This window comes from Papio anubis, chromosome 16, assembly GCF_008728515.1.
Source record: "Papio anubis isolate 15944 chromosome 16, Panubis1.0, whole genome shotgun sequence".
Lineage (NCBI taxonomy): Eukaryota > Metazoa > Chordata > Mammalia > Primates > Cercopithecidae > Papio > Papio anubis.
Genome location: NC_044991.1, coordinates 10115268 through 10140991, shown reverse-complemented (window position 1 = coordinate 10140991; position 25724 = coordinate 10115268). Strand labels below are relative to the sequence as shown.

Below are 25724 nucleotides of genomic sequence, written 5' to 3'. Positions count from 1 at the left end.
GTGTGAGCCACCCGCCCGGCAAAAGCTCTAACTTTATAATGCTGAGGGGCAATCAGTTGTCCTCAAATTTAAAGACACAAGTAAGCTCATGGGCTTATGTATAGGGACATGAACCAACCAGCTAGAAAAAAACAGAAATTTTAAGAAAGAAAACAGAAAAAAAGTAAAATACGTATTTTATACCATGGCTCAACCCCTTTTTATTGACTACTTCTCTACACCATTCCCCACAAGCCCCTACCATGTGTGTTAGGTACACATGTAAATATCTTCCCTTAACTGAACAACATAAATTGCCTTTCAGTCTTATGGAACTCAAGAAGACCTCCTGGGGTAGGCTGGATGCAGGGGCGCACGCCTGTAATCCCAGCACTTTGGGAGGCCAAGGCGGGTGGACCACTTAAGTCAGGAGTTCAAGACCAGCCTGGCCAATATAGTGAAACCCCGTCTCTACTAAAAATACAAACATTAGCTGGGCGTGGTGACGCACACCTGTACTCTCAGTTACTCAGGGGGCTGAGGTAAGAAGTTCACTTGGGCCCAAGAGGCAGAGACTGCAGTGAGCCAAGATCGCACCACTGCATTCCAGCCTGGGCAACAGAGCAAGACTCGATCCCCCCTCAAAAAATAAAATAAATAAATAAATAAGTAAGACCTTCTGGGGTAGACCTGATTTTCATTAATTCACTTAACAAATGCATAGTGATCAGGCACTGTTGTAGGTACTGGGAGTACAACAGACAGAAAATATTCCCACTTTCGTGAGCCTACATTAAGTGGGAGAGACATAAAAATGAAAATAAATATACAATAAAAAGTTTTCAGATAACTATAAGCATTATGTGCCTGGGGGCTAATTCAGATTAAATGACCAAAAAAGGTCTCATTGAGGAAGTGATATCTGAATGAGACTTGTATAGCCAACCCTTATTATAAATGAGGCACTGTATGTGTATGCATTCAATTTTCACAACACTAAGATGTATATTTTATATCATCCATAATTTTTTACAGTTGAGGAAACTGAGACACTGAGAGGTTAAACACTTGATCCTGGGCAGTCAAGCTTCAGAATTCATGCCTCTATGACTCTGCCTGAACTTGACAAGAAACAGCCAGCCACGTAGAGGGAACAGCATATGCAAGTTAAAAGGCCATGAGGCAGGAATGAGCTTGGCATCTTGAAGGAACTAAATGACTGGCATGGCCCAAGAGGAATGGACATAAGTATATTCTATAAACAACTAGATGCCGCTGGGAGGTTTTACACAATGGAGAGATATGATCTATCTTTTTAAATAATCATTTTGAGGACTGGGCATGGTGGCTCATGTCTGTAATCCAAGCACTTTGGGAGGCCAAGGCTGGTGGATCACTTGAGGCTAGGAGTTTGAGACCAGCCTGGCCAACATGGTAAAACCCCATCTCTAGTAAAAATACAAACAATTAGCCAAGCGTGGGGGTGAGTGCCTGCAATCCCAGCTACTAAGGACACTGAGGCAGGAGAATCACTTGAACCCAGGAGGCAGAGGTTGCAGTGAGCCGAGATCATGCTACTGCACTCCAGCTGGGGCAACAGAGCAAGACTCCGTCTCAAAAAATAAATAAAAATAAATAAATAATCATTTTGGCAGGTGTGTAGAGAAAGAATGACAAGGGAGCTGTTCACCTTAGCCTGCCACCTGACTCTGAGTCTGGTATAATTTACCATTCTGCCTGGCCCCCTAATAAAAATGTAATAATGTTGTTTTGACCTGTGTCTTAATGTATCACTGAGTTCAGTGATGCAACCTTGAGTAAGTTACTCTGAATAAACATTTGTTATTATTATCTGTCGTATTACCATGAAGGGTCTTATAAGAAGGTACTCTGAAAAGTAGAGAGATTAACTACAAGGTAATATTTTCTTGCAAACATTTAACAGAAATTTGACAATTAGCCTTAAACTCCTCCCCCACCTCCAAAAAGGCTGCTTGAAAATTAAAGCACTATTTTGACAAGATGACTTCATTACATTCCTTGAACTTTACTCATGCCCACAAACACTACAGGTATGCTTTCCTTATGATTCTCAATCCTTTTTCTGTGGTGTTCAAATGTGTTCCAATTTTTAAGGTGGAATTCTATTTGTCTTCTAGAGAGTTCTTCTCTAAGAGGCTGAGTGATGGATATTTAAAAGTCCACATGCTATGTATAAGAGACCTGGATAAATTTAAATATGATCAACTGCACATATTTTGTGTATTCACCTACAAAATTATGTAATCTGTTATGAGACAATTTTCAAGTTAGGAATTCTTCAGTCAATTCTACTCTTACACCAAAACTCCATGCAAAAAATCAGCCTAGGCAACCTGAAATGCTGCCAGGCCACAGAAAACCTGCCACAGTAAGAAAATCTGCCACACAGAAAATCTACAATAATAATTCTGTTCAGGTATGAATAATATAAAAAAGACTATTTTTGAAAATATTAACTTTGGAATGAAAAACTTGTTGAGACAAACCTCACCTAGCATAAAGACAGGCAGTAGTTTGGGGGAAAGGAAGACATTTATAGTATTGTGCTTTGTTTTCACATGACAATGGGGCATTTGAAGAAAAGCCCTATTTTCCAGTGCCAGAAGCCTCATATCCTTAGGTTTCTCAATGACATCCTCTCTGGATAGATCAAGAATATGCTCCTACTTTATAAAAGGAACCATGAACATTTTCCTAAATTTTCCTAAATTCTTGAGCAAATATTTTTAAAATACTGCAAAATATCTTGCCATAAAAAAAGAACCTGTCACAGTAACAGCATCCAAATACAACAACACACACTTGAAAGTGTATATTCAAGGTTGAAGTGTGTCTGTGGGTCAAGAAGAGGTCAAGCCTAAAGCTTCTAAGCAGCTACCGGAGCCACAATGAGGAACTCTCAAGACAATGCACACACTGATGACAGCACTGCAGCACCAGTGAAAACAGGCCATCGACAGCATGTTCATGAATTATTCTTCCAATTACACTTTAATTATAAAAACTAGCTTATTAATTAATCTAGTCTGGTAAGATCAGTTACCATACAAAAGCAATGGCTCTTCAAGTTACCTTCATGGAATATGGTATAGAGTTTGTGTCAAAAATGCATTTTCACTTACTGTGGTTACTAAAGACTTTGATCAGGGCAGAACCTCTGGAAATACAATGAACCTTGACAATTTAAATAAAAACAGCTCTTCAGTCATGGCTCATTATTCTTCCTTTCACAGCCTCTTGCTTCAAACAGTATTACTCTTAACCAATTAATATTCTGTAAAAGGTGCTGAGAATTTTTGATGGAATAAAATACAACAGATATTTTAACACCATTTTAAGCTCAGCACAATTATATTTAAAGCTTTAAAACAAAGAAGGAAGACAGAGTATAGGCAAACACATCCATTTTCCAAACAAAGTAAATAACACAACTAAAGTGTTCTCTACATCACTACAGGAGTTTACACATTACAACTACATCTAAGGGCAATTATTGTAAATGTATAAAGCACTAAGAAACACAGCAGCACTAGTCAGCAGTGCTGTACATTTTGAAAGCATCTAATGTAGGCAGCAAACAAGATGTGGATAGAAAAAAAGAAAAAGTAAATGCACACCAGCATGAAAATCTTCAAATACCTTATGGGTAGCCTATTTAAAATAGAAAGGTTCTAAATTAATCAAGGAGAAAGGAAGAATACCAGTGATCCATATTAAAAGGTAATAATGGATTACATTATCACCTGAATGTAACTCAGATGTCGCATATAACATGAAAAAAAGAATATAATAGGTAGAGAATTACGAGCCTTTTAAAATATCAGACTACCAATAAGAAGCAGAAAATAAGGTGGGTACAATGGTACACCAGTAGTCCCACCAGGGACACTGAGGCAGGAGGATCATGTGAGCTCAGGAGTTTGAGGCTGCAATGAGCTATGATCATGCCACTAACTCTCCAGCCTGAGATCCTGTCTCTGAAAAAAGAAGACAGCAAAGAGTAGCCACTGAGCTGAGAACTGCACCATGGCAGAAGACATCAAGACCAAAATAAAGAACTACAGGACTGCCCCTTTTGACAGCCACTTCCCCAACCAGAACCAGACCAGGAATGGCTGGCAGAAACACCTGGACTTCCACCCCTTCAAGAAGGCAACGACTGCTACAGGGGGTAACGGATGGCCGGGTGCAGTGGCTCATGCCTGTAATCCCAGTACTTTGGGAGGCCGAAGCAGGCGGATTACTTAAGGTCAGGAGTCTGAGACCACCCTGGCCAACATGTTGAAACCCTGTCTCTACTAAAAATACAAAAATTAGTCGGGCACGATGGCAGCTGCCTGTAATCTCAGCTACTCGGGAGACTGAAGCACTTGAAACTGGGAGACAGAGGTTGCCGTGAGCTGAGATTGCACCACTGCAGTCCAGCCTGGGTGACAGGGCAAGACTCCATCATTCATACATACATACATATATACATACATACAAACAAGGGGGTGATGTCTCTGTTTGTGAATGGTACCAGCATGTGTACAAGTCTCTCTGCCCTATATCCTGGGTCTCAGCCTGGGATGACCATGGGCAGAAGGTACATTTCTTGGGAAGATCTGAACTGGCTCCATCCCACCTCTGTCCTTCTTCCAGGATGGTAAAGAAGAACCTGGGTATATGGTAATCCCTACCCTGGGACCCTGAATCAAGTCTTTTTTTTTTTTTTTTTTTGAGACGGAGTCTTGCTCTGTCGCCCAGGCTGGAGTGCAGCGGCGCAATCTCAGCTCACTGCAAGCTCCGCCTCCTGGGTTTACGCCATTCTCCTGCCTCAGCCTCCCGAGTAGCTGGGACTACAGGCGCCCGCCACCTCGCCCGGCTAGTTTTTTGTATTTTTTAGTAGAGATGGGGTTTCACCATGTTAGCCAGGATGGTCTCAATCTTCTGACCTCGTGATCCGCCCGTCTCGGCCTTCCAAAGTGCTGGGATTACAGGCTTGAGCCACCACACCCGGCCTGAATCAAGTCTTAATAATAAAAATTCACTGGAAAAGTGAGAGGGGCGGGGAAGAAAACAGCAGCAGCAGGGAGTAAAAGAACCTCACTTAGATCATTGTGACAGGCCTGGGAGGTTGTTGCCCAATATGCTCTCTCATTCCTTCTTCCCAGTAAAAGAATACGTAAGTTTTAGCTAAATGCATATCAGAGGGAAGACTATGTTTTCCAGCCTCCCTTGCAGCTAGGTGGGGGTCTTGTGACTAGTTCAAGACAAAGGACATGAATAAAAGTATTAGGCGTGATTTCTAGGAAATGTCCTTATAAGAATTGGGTACATTATTCTTTAGGCACTTCTCCCTCCTCCTGGCTGGAAATGTATATGAGATGGTCGGAGTACAAGCTGCAAACTTAAGACTATAAGGAAGAGGCCACATGTTGAGAATAGCAAGGCAACAAATACAGAAAAAAACTAGTTCTCTGATATTGCAGAGCACCACACTACTCCTAGGCTATTTGTGGACTTCTTTATACAAGACAAAAAAATACGCTTATATCATTTTTAAAGCCAGCATTATTTTACTTTTTTTGGTCATAAATCATGGAACATAACCCTAATAAAGAATGCAGAGCTGGGAGTAGTGGCTGAAATCTGTAATCCTAGCATTCTGGGAGGCCGACATGGGTGAATTGCTTGAGCCCAGGAGTTTGAAACCAGCCTGGGAAACACAGTGAATTCCCGTCTCTACAAAAAAAAAAAAAAAAGAAATTAGCTGAGCATGGTGGTGTGTGCCTATTAGTCCCAGGTACTCAGGAGGCTGAGGCAGGAGGATCACCTGAGCCCAAGAAGGTTGAGGTTGCAGTAAGTCTTGACTGTGCCACTGCACAGCCTGGGCGACAGGAGACCCTCTCTCAAAGAAAAGAAAAGAATGAAGTTAGACTCCCTACCTCACACCCATATACAAACATTATCTCAGAATGGATCAACAATCTAAACGTAAAAGATGAAAATGTAAAACTCTTACAAGAAAATACAGGTATAATCTTCACGACCTTCAATTAGGCAATGGTTTCCTAAATAAAACGAAGCACATGCAACCAAAGGAAAAAGCCAGACAAACAAGAGGCCAGGTATTTCTGTCAAAATTTTAAAGTTTTGTGCAGCAAAGGATAATATCAAGAGGTGAAAAAGAAAACCCATAGATGGAAAAAAGTATTTACAAATCATATTAACTGGTAAGTGATTAATATCCAGAATATATAAAGAAAGAACTCTTACAATTCAACCACAAAAAGGCAACCCAATTTTAAAACAGGCAATGGATTTGAATATACATGTCTCCAAAGACAGTATAAAAATGGACAATATAATCCCAGCAGTATGGGAGGCCAAGGCAGGGGATCACAAGGTCAGGAGATCGAGACCATCCTGGCTAACATGGTGAAACCCCATCTCTACCAATAGTACAAAAAAAAAAAAAAAATTAGCCAGGCATGGTGGCCGGCCTCTGTAGTCCCAGCTACTCAAGAGGCTGAAGCAGAAAAATAGCATGAACCCTGGAGGTGGAGCTTGCAGTGAGCCGAGATCACATCACTGCACTCCAGCCTGGGCGACAGAACAAGACTGTCAAAAAAAAAACAAAAAAAAAAAAACAAAAAAAAAAGAAGGACAATAAGCACATCAAAAGACGCTCAACATCACTAGTCATTAGAACATAACAACAACAACAAAAAGAACACAGTGACATAGCACTTCATACCCAGTAGGACTGACTGGTAAAAACAAAAAGTCAGATTATAACAAGTGTTGACAAAGATATGGAGAAACTGGAGCTCACATATTATATGATTCCATTCATATAAAGTCTAGAATTAGGACACATACAGAAAAATAAAGTAGATTAGTAATTCTTTCGTTCAGGAGGAACAGGGAGATAGCAGGGTAAAAGTTAAATGGTACAGATTCTCTCTGAGGTGATAAAAATGTTTTAAAATAAACTGGCAATGATTGTATGTATCTGTGAATATACTAAAAACCATCAAATTGTACACTTTGCCAGGTGCAGAGGTGCACATCTGTAGTCCCAGGTACTTGAAAGGTTGAGGTCTGGCCGGGCGCGGTGGCTCAAGCCTGTAATCCCAGCACTTTGGGAGGCCGAGACGGGCGGATCACGAGGTCAGGCGATCGAGACCATCCTGGCTAACACGATGAAACCCCGTCTCTACTAAAAAGATACAAAAAACTAGCCGGGCGTGGTGGCGGGCGCTTGTAGTCCCAGCTACTCGGGAGGCTGAGGCAGGAGAATGGCGTGAACCCGGGAGGCGGAGCTTGCAGTGAGCCGAGATCGGGCCACTGCACTCCAGCCTGGGCGACAGAGCGAGACTCCGTCTCAAAAAAAAAAAAAAAAAAAAGAAAGGTTGAGGTCTGAGAATCAAGAGAGCTCGGGAGTTCAAGCCTACAGTGTGCTATAATCATGCCTATGAAGAGCACTGTAATCCAGCCTGGGCAACACAGTGAGATCCTATCTCTTTAATAAAAAAAAAAAAATCCATATGGAATAACTGTGTAGTCTGTGAATTTTATCTCAATAAAGATGTTTGTTTTAAAAAAGGAAATGAGTAGTTACACTTGTGTATTACTCCGTTTTCATGCTGCTGATAAAAAGACATACCTGAGACTGGGAAGAAAAGAGGCTTAATGGACTCACAGTTCCACATGGCTGGGGAGACCTCACAATCACAGCAGAAGGCAAGGAGAAGCAAGTCGCATCTTACATGGATGGCAGCAGGCAAAGAGAGAGCTTGTGCAGGGAAACTCCCGTTTCTAAAACCATCAGATCTCGTGAGACTGATTCATTACCACGAGAATAGCACAGGAAAGACCCACTGCCCCTGTAATTCTCCCACTGGGTTTCTCCCACAACACGTGGGAATTGTAGGAGTTACGATTCAAGATGAGACTTGGGTGGGGACACAGCCAAACCATATCAACTTACTATAACATGGATATGCCCTGAAGGCAATATGCTAACTGAAAGAAGCTAGACACAAAAGACCACATACTGTATTACCCAATTTATATGAAATGTCCAGAATAGGTAAATTCACAGAGACAGAAAGTGGATTAGTGGTTACCTGGTGTTAGGGAGAGAAAGAAAAGGGAGAGGGAAGGAGTACGAAGTTTCTTTTTGGGATGATGAAAATGTTCTGGATTTGGACAGTGGTGGCAGTTGCACAATCTTGTGAAAATATTGGAAACCATTGAATTGTATTTTTGGTTTTTGTTTTGTTTTGTTTTGCTTTGCTTTTTGAGACTGAGTCTTGCTCTGTCACCCAAGCTGGAGTGCAGTGGCGCGATCTCAGTTCACTGCAACCTCTGCCTCCTGGGTTCAAGCGATTCTCCTGCCGCAGCCTCCCAAGTAGCTGGTACTACAGGTGCGTGCCACCACACCTGGCTAATTTTTGTATTTTTAGTAGAGACAGGGTTTTACCATGTTGGCCAGGCTGGTCTCAAACTCTTGACCTTGAATGATCTGCCTGCCTTAGCCTCCCAAAGTGCTGGGATTACAGGCATGAACGACCGCACCTGGCTGAATTATGTACTTCTGAAAGGTGAATTTTATAATATGTGATTTATATCTCAATTTTTAAAAACGAGAGCCAGGTATAGAATCCCATGCCTGTAATCCCAGCACTTTTGGAGGCCAAGGCAGGAGAATCACTTGAGCCCAGGAACTCAAGACCAGACTGGGTAACAGAAGCCCTGTGTCTTTAAAAAAAAAAAAAAAAAAGATAATCAGTAGAAGATCCAGATGTAATAAATATTTTGGCTGGGTGTGATGGCTCATGCCTGTAATCCCAAACTTTGGGAGGCTGAGGCAGGAGGATCACTTGAAGTCAGGAGTTTGAGACCATCTTGGGCAACATAGAAAGACTCCATCTCTATTATTTAAAAATAGTAATATTTTTACTACTGCATCAAGGTTTTGGTTTTTTTTTTAAATAGAAATGGGAGTCTCACTATGTTGCCCAGGCTGGTCTTGAATTCATGGGCTCAAACGATCCTCCTGCCTTGGCCTCCCAAAATCCTGGGATTACACGGATAAGCCACTATGCCAGGTCTCCGCATCAAGGACATCCGTAAGTGAAACTATTCTTTTTCTTTTCCTGTGAGTGCATGGTGGTAAAAACAAACAAACAAACAATGACCATGATATAGTCTGGTGCTAAGGTGCCAGCAGTCTTATCCATCATTGCTTTTGCATCATCAGTGAAAAAAGTAATAACATTTTAGCATTATCATAAAAACAGTTAGCCCTCTGTATCCACTGGTTCTGCTTCTGTGTATTCAACCAACCATGGATTGAAAACATTCATGAAAAAAGTGGCCGGGCGCGGTGGCTCAAGCCTGTAATCCCAGCACTTTGGGAGGCCGAGACGGGCGGATCACGAGGTCAGGAGATCGAGACCATCCTGGCTGACACGGTGAAACCCCGTCTCTACTTTAAAAATACGAAAAACTAGCCGGGCGAGGTGGCAGGCGCCTGTAGTCCCAGCTACTCGGGAGGCTGAGGCAGGAGAATGGCGCAAACCCGGGAGGCGGAGCTTGCAGTGAGCTGAGATCGCGCCACTGCACTCCAGCCTGGGCGGCAGAGTGAGACTCCGTCTCAAAAAAAAAGAAAAAGAAAAAAGTGAATGGCTGCATCTATACTGAACATTTACAGACTTTTTTTCTTACCATTATTCCCCAAACAATACAGTGTAACAACTACAGCATTACACTGTATTAGTTACCGTTATTTCCTTTTTTTTTTTTTTTTTGAGATGGAGTCTTGCTCTGTCACAGAGGCTGGAGTGCAGTGGTGTGATCTCGGTTCACTGCAACCTCCACCTCCCAGTTTCAAGCGATTCTCGTGTCTCAGTCTCCTAAGTAGCTGGGAGTACAGGCATGCCCCACCACGCCGGCTAACAATTTTTGTACTTTTTGGTAGAGATGGGGTTTCACCATGTTGTCCAGGCTGGTCTCCAACACCTGGCCTCAAGAGATCCACCCACCTCAGCCTCCCAAAGTGCTGGGATTATAGACGTGAGCCAACACTCCTGGCTTGTATTAGTTATTATAAGTAATCTAAAGATGATTTGAAGTATATGGGAGGATGTGTGTAAGTTATATGCAAATACTACACCTTTTTATATAAGGGACTTCAGCATCCATGGATTTTGGTATCCAGAGCGGGGGCCCTGGAACCAATCCTCCATGAAAACTGATGAACAACTATAGTTGTGAACTTATGACAACCAAAAGTGAATCAGGGACCACCAGCAGTCCATCTGCAGACTCCACTTTGTGAACTCCTGGACCAGACTATAAACTAGAAACAGAAACCCAATTTGTATTTACCCATGAGGCAGTATTGTGTGTTAGAAAAGTAGCATGGGCTTAGGTTCAAATTCCAGAACTGCCATTTAGGTGGTGAGAGCTTAACTCCTCCATGCCTAAGCTTCCTGTAGTATAAAATGAGGATCGTACCTACTAACAAAGTTACTATATGGACTAAATGAGATGAAGATCTAAAGTAACCTAAGACTATCTGAAATTTAACAGCTGTTCAATAACAGTTAACTCCCTTCCCTGTTTTGTTCTCAATCAGCTTGTTCAGCCCCTTGCACATAGAAGATGCTCAACTACTCAGTAAATATTCGTAGAATTTAATTAGTACCCCACGGAGATCTATATAAGTCAAAGTTCTAAGATAAAATATAAACGCTAGATTTAGATATAAAATATTGAGATATGCTCAGGTGTTTCTCAGAAAAATACTATAGTCGATTAAATTTAAAATTAAAAAAGGATCTTTTATAAAATGAGTCAAATATTTAAAAACTTATTTGCTTTCCAGGTGAGTAGTAGTACATAGTGAAATGGTATGTTAAATGACACAATGTTCCTCATCTTTGAATCAAAAAGCTTTCACAACCTGCATATCTCTATAGCTCAGCTATTTGAAATTCAGGTGATATAAACAATCCATGGTGACTTTTCTTCAGCCAATATGGTGATGAACAGCATCATTATTTTAGTCAAAGCATCTGATTTTACAAGCCAACATCATCACTTACTACCAGGGTGTATGACCATAGGTTATTAGGTTGATGCAAAAGTAACTGTGGTTTTTTACTTTCAATAGCAAAACTGCAATTACTTTTGCACCAACCTAATATTTATCCCAATGAGTATAACAACTCTCACGAGTTAACTGTGAGGACTGAGTGACATACTACCTAAGAAGCACTAACAATGCTAAGACAGTACGAGCTCAACAAACACTAAGCATTTTTTTCTAATTTAAATATACTCAACTGATATTTTTGTAGCATTCTTACATAGCATCTTGGCAACATGTACAGATATAATTTTTTTTTTTTGAGATGGAGTCTTGTTCTGTCTCCCAGGCTGGAGTAAGTGGAACGATCTCGGCTCACTACAACCCCTACCCCCTGGGTTCAAGCGATTCTCCTGCCTCAGCCTCCCAAGTAGCTGGGATTACAGGTGCGTGCCACCACACTCAGCTAATTTTTCAAATTTTAGTAGAGATGGGGTTTTGCCATGTTGGCCAGGCTGGTCTCAAACTCCTGACCTCAGGTGATCCACCTGCCTTGGCCTCCCAAAGTGCTGGGATTACAGGCATGAGCCACCACGCCCAGGCTATAGATGCAATTATTTTTTTTTTTTTTTTGAGACTGAGTCTGGCTCTGTCGCCCAGGCTGGAGTGCAGTGGCCGGATCTCAGCTCACTGCAAGCTCCGCCTCCCGGGTTTACGCCATTCTCCTGCCTCAGCCTCCCGAGTAGCTGGGACCACACCAATTATTTTTAAGTTATTCATCTCAGTATATAGATGTAATTATTTTAAGTTATTCATCTCAGTAACATTTAGGTGAATGCTGATAATAACTCAGTAACTTTTAGGTGAATGCTGATAATCCTAGCATCTCCCTAAATTGTTCAATTTATACCATAAATTTACTTTTCCCACCTTTTAAAGGGATAATGCAAGGGATTCTAACTCATGGTATAAGTCTGGAATTTCTTAGATTACCCCTTTAGGAAGCAAAATTATGTTTCCAAGTTCAGACTTCGGCTTAAACTTCAAATTGTCCCAAAAATGGACTAAGGAAAATACACAAACTTTCTACACCAACAGATCTCTACCTTCAATATGTTAAGTGTATCTTTAAAAATACAAAATAGCTACTAGGAAAAACCTACAATATAATGTATAACTAAAGTAGTTTGTTTTCTATCACCACTAAGATCATAATGAGGCCAGGCGTGGTGGCTCATGCCTGTAATCCCAACACTTTGAAAGGCCAAGGCAGAATGATGACCTGAGTCGAGGACTTCATAACCAGCCTGAACAACACAGTGAGACACCCAGCTCTACAAAATTTTAAAAATTAACTGGAGGCAAGGTGCGGTGGCTCATGCCTGTAATCCCAGCACTCTGTACTTTGGGAGGCTGAGATGGGAGGATAGCTTGAGCCCAGGAGTTTGAAACCAGCCTGGGCAATATGGGGAGATCTCACCTGCACAAAAAATTTAAAATTTAGTCAGGCATTGTGGTGAGCACCTGTGGTCCCAGTTACTTGGGTTGCTGAGGTGGAAAGATCACTTGAGCCTGGGAGGTCAAGGCTGCAGTGAGCCATGATAGTGACACTGCACTCCTGCACTCCTGCCTGGGTAACAGAGTGAGACCATTTCTTTTAAAAAAAAAAAAAAGACTATAATGAGATTGAACAGAAAACTACAGCTCAGAAGCCCAAATATTCCTGATATGAGTGTATTTCCAACTTGAAGGGCTCCATTTTGGAATGAGAGAAAGCACACCTTTAAAGGATGTTATGTACATGAGGGACAGTAACCATTTTACTTGATAATGATCAAATGTAACAAGATAAATACAAAATAAACCACCATTTTGGCTACAAACATGGTATGTTTATGTGACCACTTCTAAACGTCTCTGGGGACTACCCATCTCTGACATGCCTTCAAAAGGTAGGTACAAAAGGAAAGGGCAGACACAGAGAAAAACATCCCTACATCTGATCTTTTTTTTTTTTTAAGATGGAGTTTTGCTCTCATTGCCCAGGCTGGAGTGCAATGGCGCAATCTCGGCTCACTGCAATCTCTGCCTCCCAGGTTCAATCGATTCTCCTGCCTCAGCCTCCCGAGTAGCTGGGATTACAGGCATGCACCACCATGTACGGCTAATTTTGTATTTTTTGTAGAGATGGGGTTTCTCCACATTGGTCAGCCTGGTCTCAAACTCCTGACCTCACGTGATTCGCCCGCCTCAGCCTCCCAAAGTGCTGGAATTACAGGCGTGAGCCACCACGCCCGGCCTACATCTTATCATTTTAAACCACTGCCTGGTAAAATTCCTTAGAGTTCATGATCTTTTTTTTCCCCCGAGATAGTCTTGTTCCATCACCCAGATTGGAGGGCAGTGGTGTGATGTTGGCTCACTGCAACCTCCACCTCCCGGGTTCAAGCAATTCTCCTGCCTCAGCCTCCCAAATAGCTGGGATTACAGGCGCACACCACCATGCCTGGCTAATTTTTGTATTTTTAGTGGAGATGGAGTTTCGCCACATTGGCCAGGCTGGTCTCAAACTCCTGACCTCGAGTGATCCACCCACCTCGGCCTCCCAGAGTGCTGGCATTGAGCCTCCAGGCCCAGCCAGAATTCATGATCTTTTCAGTAACACTACTTACTCCCAGCCACATACTGCAGTTCAAAAAAACACTGCTCCAGGCCGGGCGCGGTGGCTCAAGCCTGTAATCCCAGCACTTTGGGAGGCCGAGACGGGCGGATCACAAGGTCAGGAGATCGAGACCATCCTGGCTAACCCGGTGAAACCCCGTCTCTACTAAAAAATACAAAAAACTAGTGGGGCGAGGTGGCGGGTGCCTGTAGTCCCAGCTACTCTGGAGGCTGAGGCAGGAGAATGGCGTGAACCCGGGAGGCGGAGCTTGCAGTGAGCTGAGATCCGGCCACTGCACTCCAGCCTGGGCGACAGAGCGAGACTCTGTCTCAAAAAAAAAAAAAAAAAAAAAAAAAACACTGCTCTGGAAGAAAGTCTAACTTGAAAACTCAATCTAAAATGTAAAAAAACTAAGTAACTTCTTGGAGGAAAAAAGAAAATGAAATCAGGAAGGGAACATTATACTAAACAGAAGAGATGGTATGTAACATCCTTTCCTCTAAGAATGACAGAAGGGCCAGGCACGGTGGCTCATACCTATAATCCCATTGACTCAGGAGGCCAAGGCAGGAGAATCACTTGAGGCCAGGAGTTCGAGACCTGTGTGGGCAATGTAGTGAGACCCCACTCCATTCTCTCAAATTTTTTTTTTAGAAAACTAGCCAGTTTGGGCCGGGCACTGTGAGTCACACCTATAATCCTAACACTTTGGGAGGCTGAGGCAAACGGATTGCTTGCACCCAGGAGTTCGAGACAACATTAGCAACGTGGTGAAACACCAGCTCTACAAAAAAAAAAAAAATGCAAAAATTAGTTGGGTGTGGTGGCACACAGCTGTGGTCCCAGCCATTAGAGGCTGAGATGGGAAGATCACTTGAGCCCAGGAGGTCAAGGCTGCAGTGAGCCAAGACTGTGCCACAGAACTTCAGTCTGGATGACAGAGAGAGACCCTGTCTCAAACAACTAAAATAATAAAAAATAAAATAAATAAAAAGTAGCCAAGCGTGGGGGTGCATGCCCATAATCCCAGCTAGTTGGGAGGCTGGAGTGGAACGATAGGTTGAGCCCAGAAGGTCAAGACTGCAGTGAGCTGTGATCATGCCACTGCATTCTGGCATGGGTAACAGAGTGAGACTCCAACTCTAAAAAGAAGAATGGCAGAAAGGAAACTAATGTTAACAGGGAAAATATCCATAGCCAAGTCTGCTAATTTAAAGATGAGTGCTAAGGAATTTCCACGTCTTGTGAAGGCAGGCATATCTTGTGCTAATTCCCTTAAGATTTAAGATGAACAACTAAAATAATTGTCATAATCTATCCCTCACTCCATTCTTCAGTTCTAAAAACCCTGTCTCCAAGAAGCTTGTCAAAAGCATACTTCCATCTAGTAATTTACACTTTCTTATTATACACAGTAAACATTTATTAAAAATAATATTATTCATAACAATAAACTTTTAAGGCATCCAACAATGTGGTAAGCGCCTGCCAGTATCATACTAGTTTACAGCCTTCCTCAGAATTAAAGTATGTGTAAAGAACATCTGAAAGACGGCAGTATAATCCTTATCAGGCAGTATTCTCACACAAACCAATAAAGACACAAATGCTGGCCAGGTGCAGTGGCTCACGCCTGTAATCCCAACACTTTAGGAGGCCGAGGCACGTGGATCACCTGAGATCAGGAGTTCGAGACCAGTCTGGCCAACATAGTGAAACCCTGTCTCTACTAAAAATACAAAAATTAGCCAGGCGTGGTAGTAGGCGCCTGTAATCCCAGCTACTTGGGAGGCTGAGACAGAAGAATCTCTTGAACCCAGGAGGCAGAGGTTGCAGTAAGCCAAGATGGCACCACTGCACTCCAGCCTGGGCAACAAGAGCGAACAAAACTCCGTCTCAAAAAAACACAAAAACAAACAAACAAACAAAAAAAAGACACAAATGCTATTATAGAGGGAAACCAAAGTCCTAACTATAAAACATAAAAACCCATGCACCTTCAGTAAGAATTCAATCATGTGTTATTGTCTAACATTATTGTGTTAATTAAGCACTTTTCAATCAAGGAAAAAATAATCAAAATATGGACAAGGGGCGATTTTATAATAAAAACCCAAGATATGAACCACATTCATTGTACTTCTTCAAAAACCAACATTAATAACTATTAGGATGAATCATTTTTAGGACAGCAAATATAGAAACATGTAAAAAAAAAAAAAAAAAAAAGTGTAAGCCCAATGATTTTTTTTAACTCATCCTATGTGATTTTTTTCACTTTTTTTTTTTTTTTTTTTTTTGAGACAGGGTGTCATTCTGTCACCCAAACTGGAAAGCATTGGCATCATCATGGCTCACTACAGCTCCAAACTCCTGGGCTCAAGCATTCCTCCCACCTTAGCCTCCCGAGTAGCTGGGACTACAGGCATGCACTACCACACCTAGGTAGTTTTTGTAATTTTTGTAGAGATGAGGTCTTGCTATGTTGCCCAAGCTGGTCTCAAACTCCTAGCCTCAATCGATCCTTCCGCCTTGGCCTCTCAAAGTGTTGGGATTACAGGTGTCAGTCACTATGTCTGGTGACTTTTCCTAATTTTTAATTATGAAAGAGTTTATTTAAAATACAAAAAAATGAAATTATAAACCCAAATATAACTTATGACATACTGCCATTATTTGCATCAGATTTTAAGAAAGAATACTGTAAGTAAGTTGAAAGTTTCCCTCTTCATTCCACTGTGCTGTCTTCTCCTACAGAAATAAATATCTTGCTGAAGGTAATATAGCTTATTTTAATACACATCTTAAAATAATTTTGCAGCATACATATGTTTTCCATAGACAACACAGTATTGGATTGACTGATGTGTTTGTTTAAAAGATGGGGTCTCGCCAAGCTGTCCAGGCTAGACTGGAACTCCTGGGCTCAAGCAATTGTCCCGTCTCATCCTTTCATCTCAGCCTCCCAAGTAGCTGGGACTATAGGCATGTTTTTATTTTGTCTTAAATGATCATAAGAGGTATCACATTTAACTTTTTGTAACTTGCTTTTTATTTTTATTCTTTTTTTTTTTTTTAAATAAGAGAAACAGGCTCTCACGACATTACTCAGGTTGGTCTTGAACTCCTGGCCTCAAGCAATCTTCCCACCTCAGCCAAAGCACTGGGATTACAGGCATGAGCCACCATGCCAAGCCACTTGCTTTCTTTTTTCTCAACATAATGCTTCCAGGATGTATCTATGTTGACACATGTAGATGCAATTTGTCCATTCTAACTGTAGTAGAGTAATAGGTTGCATTAAAATGCCACTGCCTGCTTATCCATTTCTCTATAGTTTCCAAATTTTTTCCTATCATAAATATAAATGAAATTAAAACGTATGTACATGTTTCCTTTTGCATAAATGAAAGGTTCACCATTTATGCAAAAGATATATAAAATGTATATTCTGAACTGCTGGTTCATAGGATATATTCATCACCTTCACAAAATCTTGCCAAAAACTTTCTACAGAGCTCTAACTTACACACCCATCAGCAGTGTATTAGGGTTTCTCTTTTCCCATAGCCTTGGTAGTATTAGATTTTATAATATTTGCAAAATGTAAGTGTGTAAACTAGTATCCCATTGTTTGAGAAAGAGCCAACTTTATAGTTTTATGAGGCATATACATATGGGCTTTCCCTTCTGTAATATTTCTAGTTCTAGATTATAATATATATATAATATATATACAACTTATTCCTTTCTTGTGGGCATCCATAGAGTCAGACGCTATGGAATTTTACATCTAACATTTAATTCTTCAATACGAAAAAAGGTTTTCTTCGCAATTATGATTTCCAAGTTGACATAAGCCTTTAGAGAAATGATGATACAGAGTATCTTTAATCAAGGCATTCCATGTATCAGAATTTCATATAGCTCTACTCAGCAAAAAAGATAGGTATCTTACCCATACAAATAATTTGGTCCTACTTGTTAGATAATAGCTTTACTGGTATATAATTCACATACTATAAAATTCAGCCTTTCGAAGTATACAACTCAGTGGATTTCAGTGTAATTCGCAAAGCTGGGGAACCATCACTACTAGCTAACACATCTTCTTTACCTTAAAAAGAAACCCCATTCCTGTTTCAAGTGGTCACTCTCCATTCCCCTCTCTTCCAGCCCTCAGCGGCTACTAATCTACTTTCTGTCTCTAGTGATTTGCCTATTCTGGACATCTCACATAAATGGGATCATACAGTATGTGGTCCTTTATGACAGGCTTCTTTCACTTAGCACAATGTTTTCAAGGTTTATCCATGTTGAAGCATGTATTGGTACACCATTCCTTTTCATTGCCAAATAATACTCAACTGTATAGCTATACCACATTTTATTTATCCACTCATCAGCTGATGGGCATTTGGACTCTTCCATTTCTTCCCATTACGAATAATGCTATTATGAATATTCATGTACAAGTTTCTTGAATATTCATGTACAAGTGTTGGTATATTTTTTCAATTCTCTTGAGTATATAATGATGAGAGGAATTGCTGGTCACATGGTAACTCTACATTATGCCATCTGACTTTAACACTAAGCAAATTTTAGCACTATGACATACATCAGGGTGCTGAATTCCTATGAGTTGCTTTAATCCTCTTTCCAAAAAAACTCATCAATTTGCTCTTATTCACAGTCTTAATAAAACTTCCCTAGGTTACTTCCTTCAATACAGTCACAAAACAAAGCTTTTACCTTTATACACATACACACACACACACACACACACCCTTCTCTACAATGTAAAGCAATCTAACTTTGATTCCCTGGGAAACTGCACTGTTCAAAAATCAAGGTAAACCTACCTAACACATGAATATCATTAGCTCCTTTAAGGTTACAATTAAAGTTGCCCAGAAGTCAGTTCATTATGTTATACAGACAGAGTATGCACATTACGGTTCTTTCTGTATGAAAAAAAGGAAGGCTGATGGCAATCTGACCATGAGTACACAGGGGTGAGCTGAACAGTGCCCTTAGGTACTACAATGGTAAGAGTCTCATTGGAGTGAAGCAGCTAATAGATTTAGAGCACCTCCATGTCTTCTGCCAAATGAGGCAAAATAAAGTAAAAAGTCTTTAACAAATGGGACTATGAAAGAGCCTGAAAAGCCTGAGAGCTACAAAAGAGCTCTATTACTAATATTCTTCCCTGATTAAAAAAACAGAGCTTTGTTTTGCCTATAACAGATGTCTATCAATCCTCCCAATAACTTGAAGGCAAATACAGTCACATGACAGCGCATTAGCATTTCAGAGAAAAAACCTACGATATTTAGTGAAAAACAAAATGTGTAATAATGAAACCATAGCTCCCTATGTGACACTAGGGGCCCAGCTCACAAACTAGGCAGTCAGAACTTTGGTAACCTTATCTTTTCTAAAGCTAAATTTTCCTGAAGTGCCCCAAGACCAAAGAAGAGGACAATTCCCCAGCTTTACCTCTGGCTGGATTAGGCACACTCAAGCCACAAAACATAATACAAAGAGAATGCTGCAACCAATCAGCTTTGCAATTCAAGGAAAGCAGAATCAAAAGACTCTCTACGTCAGGGGTTCCCAACTCCCAGTACGTGGCCTGTTAGGAACCAGGCCACACAGCAGGAGTGAGACTCCGTCTCAAAAAAAAAACAAAAAGTCAGGTATCTTGGGCTGCGCACAGTGGCTCAAACCTTACTCCCAGGCCACACAGCAGGAGTGAGGAGAGCAACTATTACCGCCTGAGCTCCGCCTCCTCTCAGATCAGCAGCGGCATTAGATTCTCATAGGCAGCATTAGATTCTCATAGCAGCACAAGCCCTACTGTGAAATGCACATACAAGGGATCTAGGTTGCACTTTCCTTAAGAGAATCTAACGCCTGACGATCTGAGGTGCAAGAGCTTCATCCCAAAACCTTGCCCCCGCTGCTCTGGTCCACGGAAAAACTGTCTTCCACAAAACTGGTCCCTGGTGCCAAAAATGTTGGGAACCACTGCTCTAAGTGGATCATAAGATCATAACCACAGAGCAGTTCACAGAAAGTGCACAGGATGAGGTGCTCATCTCCAGTTTTATCCCCATAGTGGTATATATAGTACTTGTCACCTGCATAGTACTTTGTATGTCCAGACTATTTTATAAACACAATTCTGGAATTATTTCATCACAATAATTGAGTGTGACAGATTAAAATTCACTGTCCTTCTTCTAAGCATTCAGATTACAGTACATGGGAAAAAAATCAGAATGGCAGAACAGAAAAACAGACTCTTTTACGGTCTCAAAACCTTGTCAAAGAGATGACAGAATTTCTGAATTTTAGGGTTTGAAGAAATCTAAAGTATCCAGTGGTTTCAGATGCTGAAGAAACTAAAGTTCAGAAGGGTTGTAAGCAATTTGCCCAAGGTCTCCAAGTAAGAAAGCAGCAAAGCCAGGAGAACCCAGACGTCATGACTTCCAAGTCAGCCTTTCCATACATACTACTATAGTGCCTTTTCCAAAAGCAAATAATAAAATAGATGTGGAGCATCTTGAGCTGTCTGGCTCAGCACATTATCTTGTCTTTTAAAATGCTAAGAATACAAAACACTAGCCGGGCGTGGTGGCGGGCGCCTGTAGTCCCAGCTACTCGGGAGGCTGAGGCAGGAGAATGGTGTGAACCCGGGAGGCAGAGTTTGCAGTGATCCGAGATGGCGTCACTGCATTCCAGCCTGGGCGACAGAGCAAGACTCCGTCTCAAAAAAAATAAAAATAAAAAAAATAAAATGCTAAGTCTCAGCCAGGTGCGGTGGCTCACGCCTGTTAATCCCAGCACTTTGGGAGGCTGAGACGGGAGGATCACCAGAGGTTGGGAGTTTGAGACCAGCCAGACCAACATGGAGAAACCCCATCTCTACTAAAAACTCAAAATTAGCCAGGTGTGGTGGCGCACGCCTGTAATCCCAGCTACTTGGGAGGCTGAGGCAGGAGAATCACTTGCACCTGAGAGACAGAGGTTGTGGTGAGCCAAAATCGCACCGTTGCACTCCAACCTGGGCAACAAGAGTGAGACTCCGTATCAAAAAAAAAAAAAAAAAGTCAGGTCTCTTGGGCTGGGCACAGTGGCTCAAACCTTAATCCCAGCACTCTGGGAGGCTGAGGGGGGTGGATCACTTGAGGTCAGGAGTTTAAGACCAGCCTAGCCAACACAGTGAAACCCCATCTCTACTAAAAATACAAAAATTAGCTGGGCGTGGTGGCGCACGCCTGTAGTCCCAGCTACTTGAGAGGCTGCGATGGTAGGATTGCTTGAACCCAGGAGGTGGAGGTTGCAGTGAGCCAAGATCGCACCACTGCACTCCAGCCTGGGCAAAAGAACAAGACTCCATCTCAAAAAAAAAAAGTCAAGTCTCTCCTTATATTCACTTACTAAAAAACAAAAATATTACAACAAGTCCAGAGAAGTAATCACTTCTGCCAATCTGAAGGGAAGAAGAAACAAAGCAATCCAGGCCTCAATACTGCTGAGCAGGAAGGCTCCATGGTATAACTTGTTCTAGATGTCTGAGGTCGATGATTACTACTTTAATTTTTAACTTGTATGCAAAACATTATATAAACTTTTTTTAAAATCCCATAGGCTAAATTTATAACAGAAAGTAATATATGCTGTATGATTCCACTTATATGAGGTACCTAGAGTGGTCAAAATCATAGACACAAAGTAGAATGGTAGTTTCCAGGGGGAAGGAGGAGGAGGGAATAGGGGCTTACTTGTTTAACGGGTGTAAAGTTTCAGTTTTACAAGCTGAAAAGAGTTCTGGAGATGGATGGTGATGATAGTTGCACAACATTATGAATGTATACAATACCACTGAACTATACACTTAAAATTATTAAGATGGTAAATTTCATGTGTATTTTACCACGATAAATGAAAGTGGGGGAAAGAAAGTAATAGTAAGGACGACATGACCAGAGTAACATTTTAAAAGCATCAATTAGACAGCTAAAAGAACAGAGCTAGGTGATGGCAGGGGATGAGAGGCAGCAGAGAATGCAATTACGAGGCTACTGGAGAAGTCTAAGAGAGAGATGAAGGTGGCTTAGCCAAGGGCAATAGTTGGGCAGACAGAGACAGTAAGACTTGGGATATATTTTAAAGCCTGAGTTAAAATTTCATGAACATATATCCTAACACAGTATTTTTAACTGCAATTCATAATACACTGGTCACAGAATCAACGTGCTAGGCCAACCTCAACATTTTGCAATTAAATAAAATGGAATAAAATAGAAACAACCAGATTACACTGCACCTAATAAGGGTAAGTATTATTTCATGAAACTTTTGTTTTAGATACCGATATACTTATGCGTGTAATGGGTCTCAATGTAAATACATCTTGAACTATGACCCACAGCCAAAAATGTTTGAGAAACATTGCCCTAGAGACTGATAAAATGGGAGGTGGAAGTTGAGAATAAATATATATTTTTTAATCTTTGTCAAAGTCCTATACTAGCCTCAAGTGAAACAAGCTACAACAAGTTAAATTACATACCTAATGAAATCTTATTGATCTGCCAAACAAATACATCATTTGCTCTTTAAAAAAAAAAAAAAAAGACGAAGAAGGAAAGAAAGAACAGGACAAACAATATCCAGGCATCACTGGAATGCCAGGCACAAATTGTATTATTTCCATCAACCATGAGGATACAAAGATTACTAAAGGAATAATGCCAATTTTCTTTAACCACTAAACCACCCTAGCCATTCAACTACTCTTAATTTTAGAGGTTAAACCCTACCAAAACACATTCATAATCGCAAACACCCTCAGAATCTTCAGGACAAAACCTTACTCTCCCAACTGAGAAAATATGGCCTAATTCCCCTTAAATAATTCAGAGATTACATACTACAGCTCTGAAGGATTCATCCAAAAAGCTTCCTGCCATGAGCAATAACTTTTTTTTTTCATTGATCAGGTCTTTATTTAAAATAAGCTGTCCAAAATTATTCGACCTTTATGGAATAAACCAACAGTTTATGCAGCAGGCTTCGTTTCCTCTGTGGTAAGTTTTTTTTTCAGCTGCTGATGTCTTGGTTGGTAGCTGCTGCCCTTTTTCCCACCAGAGGTTTCTTCTGCTTAACACCAACAACCTTCTTTCCTTTCTTCCCTACCACAGGCTTCTTGACTACAATCCCCTTTCTCACCTGATTTGGCCTCTAGTGCTGCTGCTGCTGCTGCTGCCGCCGCCACCGCCACCACCACTGCCACCGCTGCCTCCTCCAACCGGAGTTTATGATTGCTGGACTGGCAAAGAATGGTGTTTCAGTGCATGGTCTTTGCATATGGGTTTAGCTTCAACATGATTCTCAGGTTTTCCAGGAGGTTCTTCCTCAGGACTCTACAATGAATCTTCCTGCAACGTGCTTGAAGGGCTTTGGATGTCTGGGCTTTTCAAGATTCTGCTAAGGTCTGTATTGATCATCTTGTGCATGGAAAGACTGCAGTTACTCTTGAGGAAGCAGCTTTACACCAAGTGCCACACAATTCTCTAACTTCTAGAAAGAACTTTCAGTCCAAATGCAGAAACGTCCCACATGCCCATCAGGAGCAAGCTTCAAAATGTTCAGTTTGCTTACCATTAAGCAGAGTAATTCCAGGAATGTTTCTCAAGGATTTGACAATATGATCATCTTCATTATAGACGATGCAGGGTCCCTTGTGCTGGATACAATGGTTTCTCATTTTGCCCTTGCCAGCTCTCATTTGCTGAGAGGTATAGCCCTTTTTTGTATCACTCCAGGCTTTAAGTTTCTTACATAGCAAAACAGCCTCCTTGATTGTCTTGTAGCCTTCAACTTTATCTCTGACCACCAAAAAAAGTTCAAGAACTTCCTTAATATGATGACCTTTAGACATGACCAGCACTGGTAAGGCAGAGGCACCCAGGGGAGAACAGATAGCATATCGTTTTCTGGGCTGTGTTCACTCTACAGTGCCAACAGTGCCAGGTTTTGGTTGCTGCAAACATGTGGCCTCCATGACAGATATTTCCAAAAGCACCCTGGCCAGAACAGTGAGTCCCACCACCTCAAACTCTGGGAATGTGAGACCCAACTCTGCCAGTACCTCAAGACTCAGTAACAAGATAGGGATGTCTGTTGTTTTTGTGCAAATTGGTGTGAACAAAGTTCACAGTATCTGGTGAAATGGGAGCCTTGAATACAGGAAGCAAAGTGACATTTTTGCCAGATGACTCCCCTTTTTCAGAGTACACTGACAACAGTGGATGAGCACATGCCATGGAAAGGTAAGAAGGCCACACTCCAACATTTTTTTTTTGAGACAGAGTCTCACTCTGTCGCCCAGGCTGGAGTGCAGTGGTGCGATCTCGGCTCACTGCAACCTCCGCCTCCTGGGTTCAAGCGATTCTCCTGCCTCAGCCTCCTGAGTAGCTAGGATTACAGGCATGCACCACCACACCCAGATAATTTTTGTATTTTTAGTACAGATGTGGTTTCATCATGTTGGTCAGGCTGATCTTGAACTCCTGACCTTGTGATCCACCCACTTTGGCCTTCCAAAGTGCTGGAATTACAGGCGTGAGCCACCACGCCCAGGCTCAACATTTTTTTATAACTAAGATAAAACATTATTTACTGATTTACCAAAGTATTTAGCTTAATTTCACAACAGTGACGCTATTGGCATTTTGGGTGAACAATTCTGAGTTTTCTCCACCAAATGCCAGTGGTGCATCCCTCACCCACAGTCACTTAACAACCGAAAATGCCTCCATACATTTCCAAATACCCTTTGGATATACGGTACCTCCCCCACTGAGAACCACTGAAAAATTTAGTTGGTAGCTGTCCTTAGATGAATAGATTGCCACTTAATGAACTGTGGCCTCCAATTCAGGTCAGAGACGTAAGGTAGTAACAGTGCCTTGAATTTAACCATTTCCAACATACATATTAAGATTATAGTCTGGGCCAGGTGCATTGGCTCACACCTATAATCCCAATGCTTTGAGAAGCCAAAGCCAGAGGACTGCTCGAGCCCAGGACTTCAAGACCACCCTGGGCAACACAGCGAGACTCCATCTCCACAAAAAATTTAAAAATCAGCCAGGCATAGTGGCACATGCCTGCAATCCTAGCTACTGAGGAGGCTGAGGCAGGATGACTGCTGGAGTCCAGGAGTGCAAAGCTGCTGTGAGCTATGACGGTGCCACTGTATTCCAGCCTGGGGCAACAGAGTAAGACCTTGTCTCTGGAAAAAATAAAAAAAAAGATCATATAGTCTGAGGTAGAAATAATATTTACCATTTTTTTTCATAGCACTAGACAGTGCCTAAGTGTTATATTCAAAGTAACATGCAGCAAATGTAGACATGGTGGGATGGGGGGTGTATGGTTAACATATGGATCCTACAAGTAACCTAAAAAAGTGAATCTAAATTTCCCCCCAAGATTGGGACAGAGACAATTACAGAAGGAATGTCTATGATTATTTCCTTGAGCAATGTCTATGAGGTACATTTATATGTTTATGTATACATGTACAGCGTATAAAGGAAAAAGTCACTGCCTATTACAAGTTTTATCAGACTGAGAATAATAATATACAGGCTTACTGAACATCTGTGACCAGAAAAAGTACCAAATGCCTATGTAATCCTCAAAAAAACTTATATGGTATTACTATTCTATTTTACAAAGGAGAATACTGAAGTACAGAGAGGTTAAGTAACTGCTGAGCCAGGGTTCAAACCCAGACAACTCTAGACCCCTCAGTAAGAGCTGTATTGTTCCAAGGGATACATGAAAAGACTGGAGGAAGGAATTTTAAAAGCAGGAAAGAACTTGTCTGAAAACTATGAAAAATGTTAATAATGTCTACGAAAGTACAACTGTGAA

At 41.4% G+C, this 25724-nt stretch overlaps 1 protein-coding gene and 1 pseudogene across 7 annotated transcripts in view; both read right to left on the bottom strand.

Annotated features, from left to right (window-relative positions):
* MRTFA (myocardin related transcription factor A) overlaps positions 1–25724 on the bottom strand; it is a 218653-nt gene that overhangs the window by 143475 nt on the left and 49454 nt on the right. The gene's annotated exons all lie outside the window — the stretch shown is intronic.
* Positions 22462–24224, bottom strand: LOC101021167 (annotated as a pseudogene). Its single transcript, XR_161852.4, has one exon. The product of XR_161852.4 is annotated as a 60S ribosomal protein L4-like (transcript).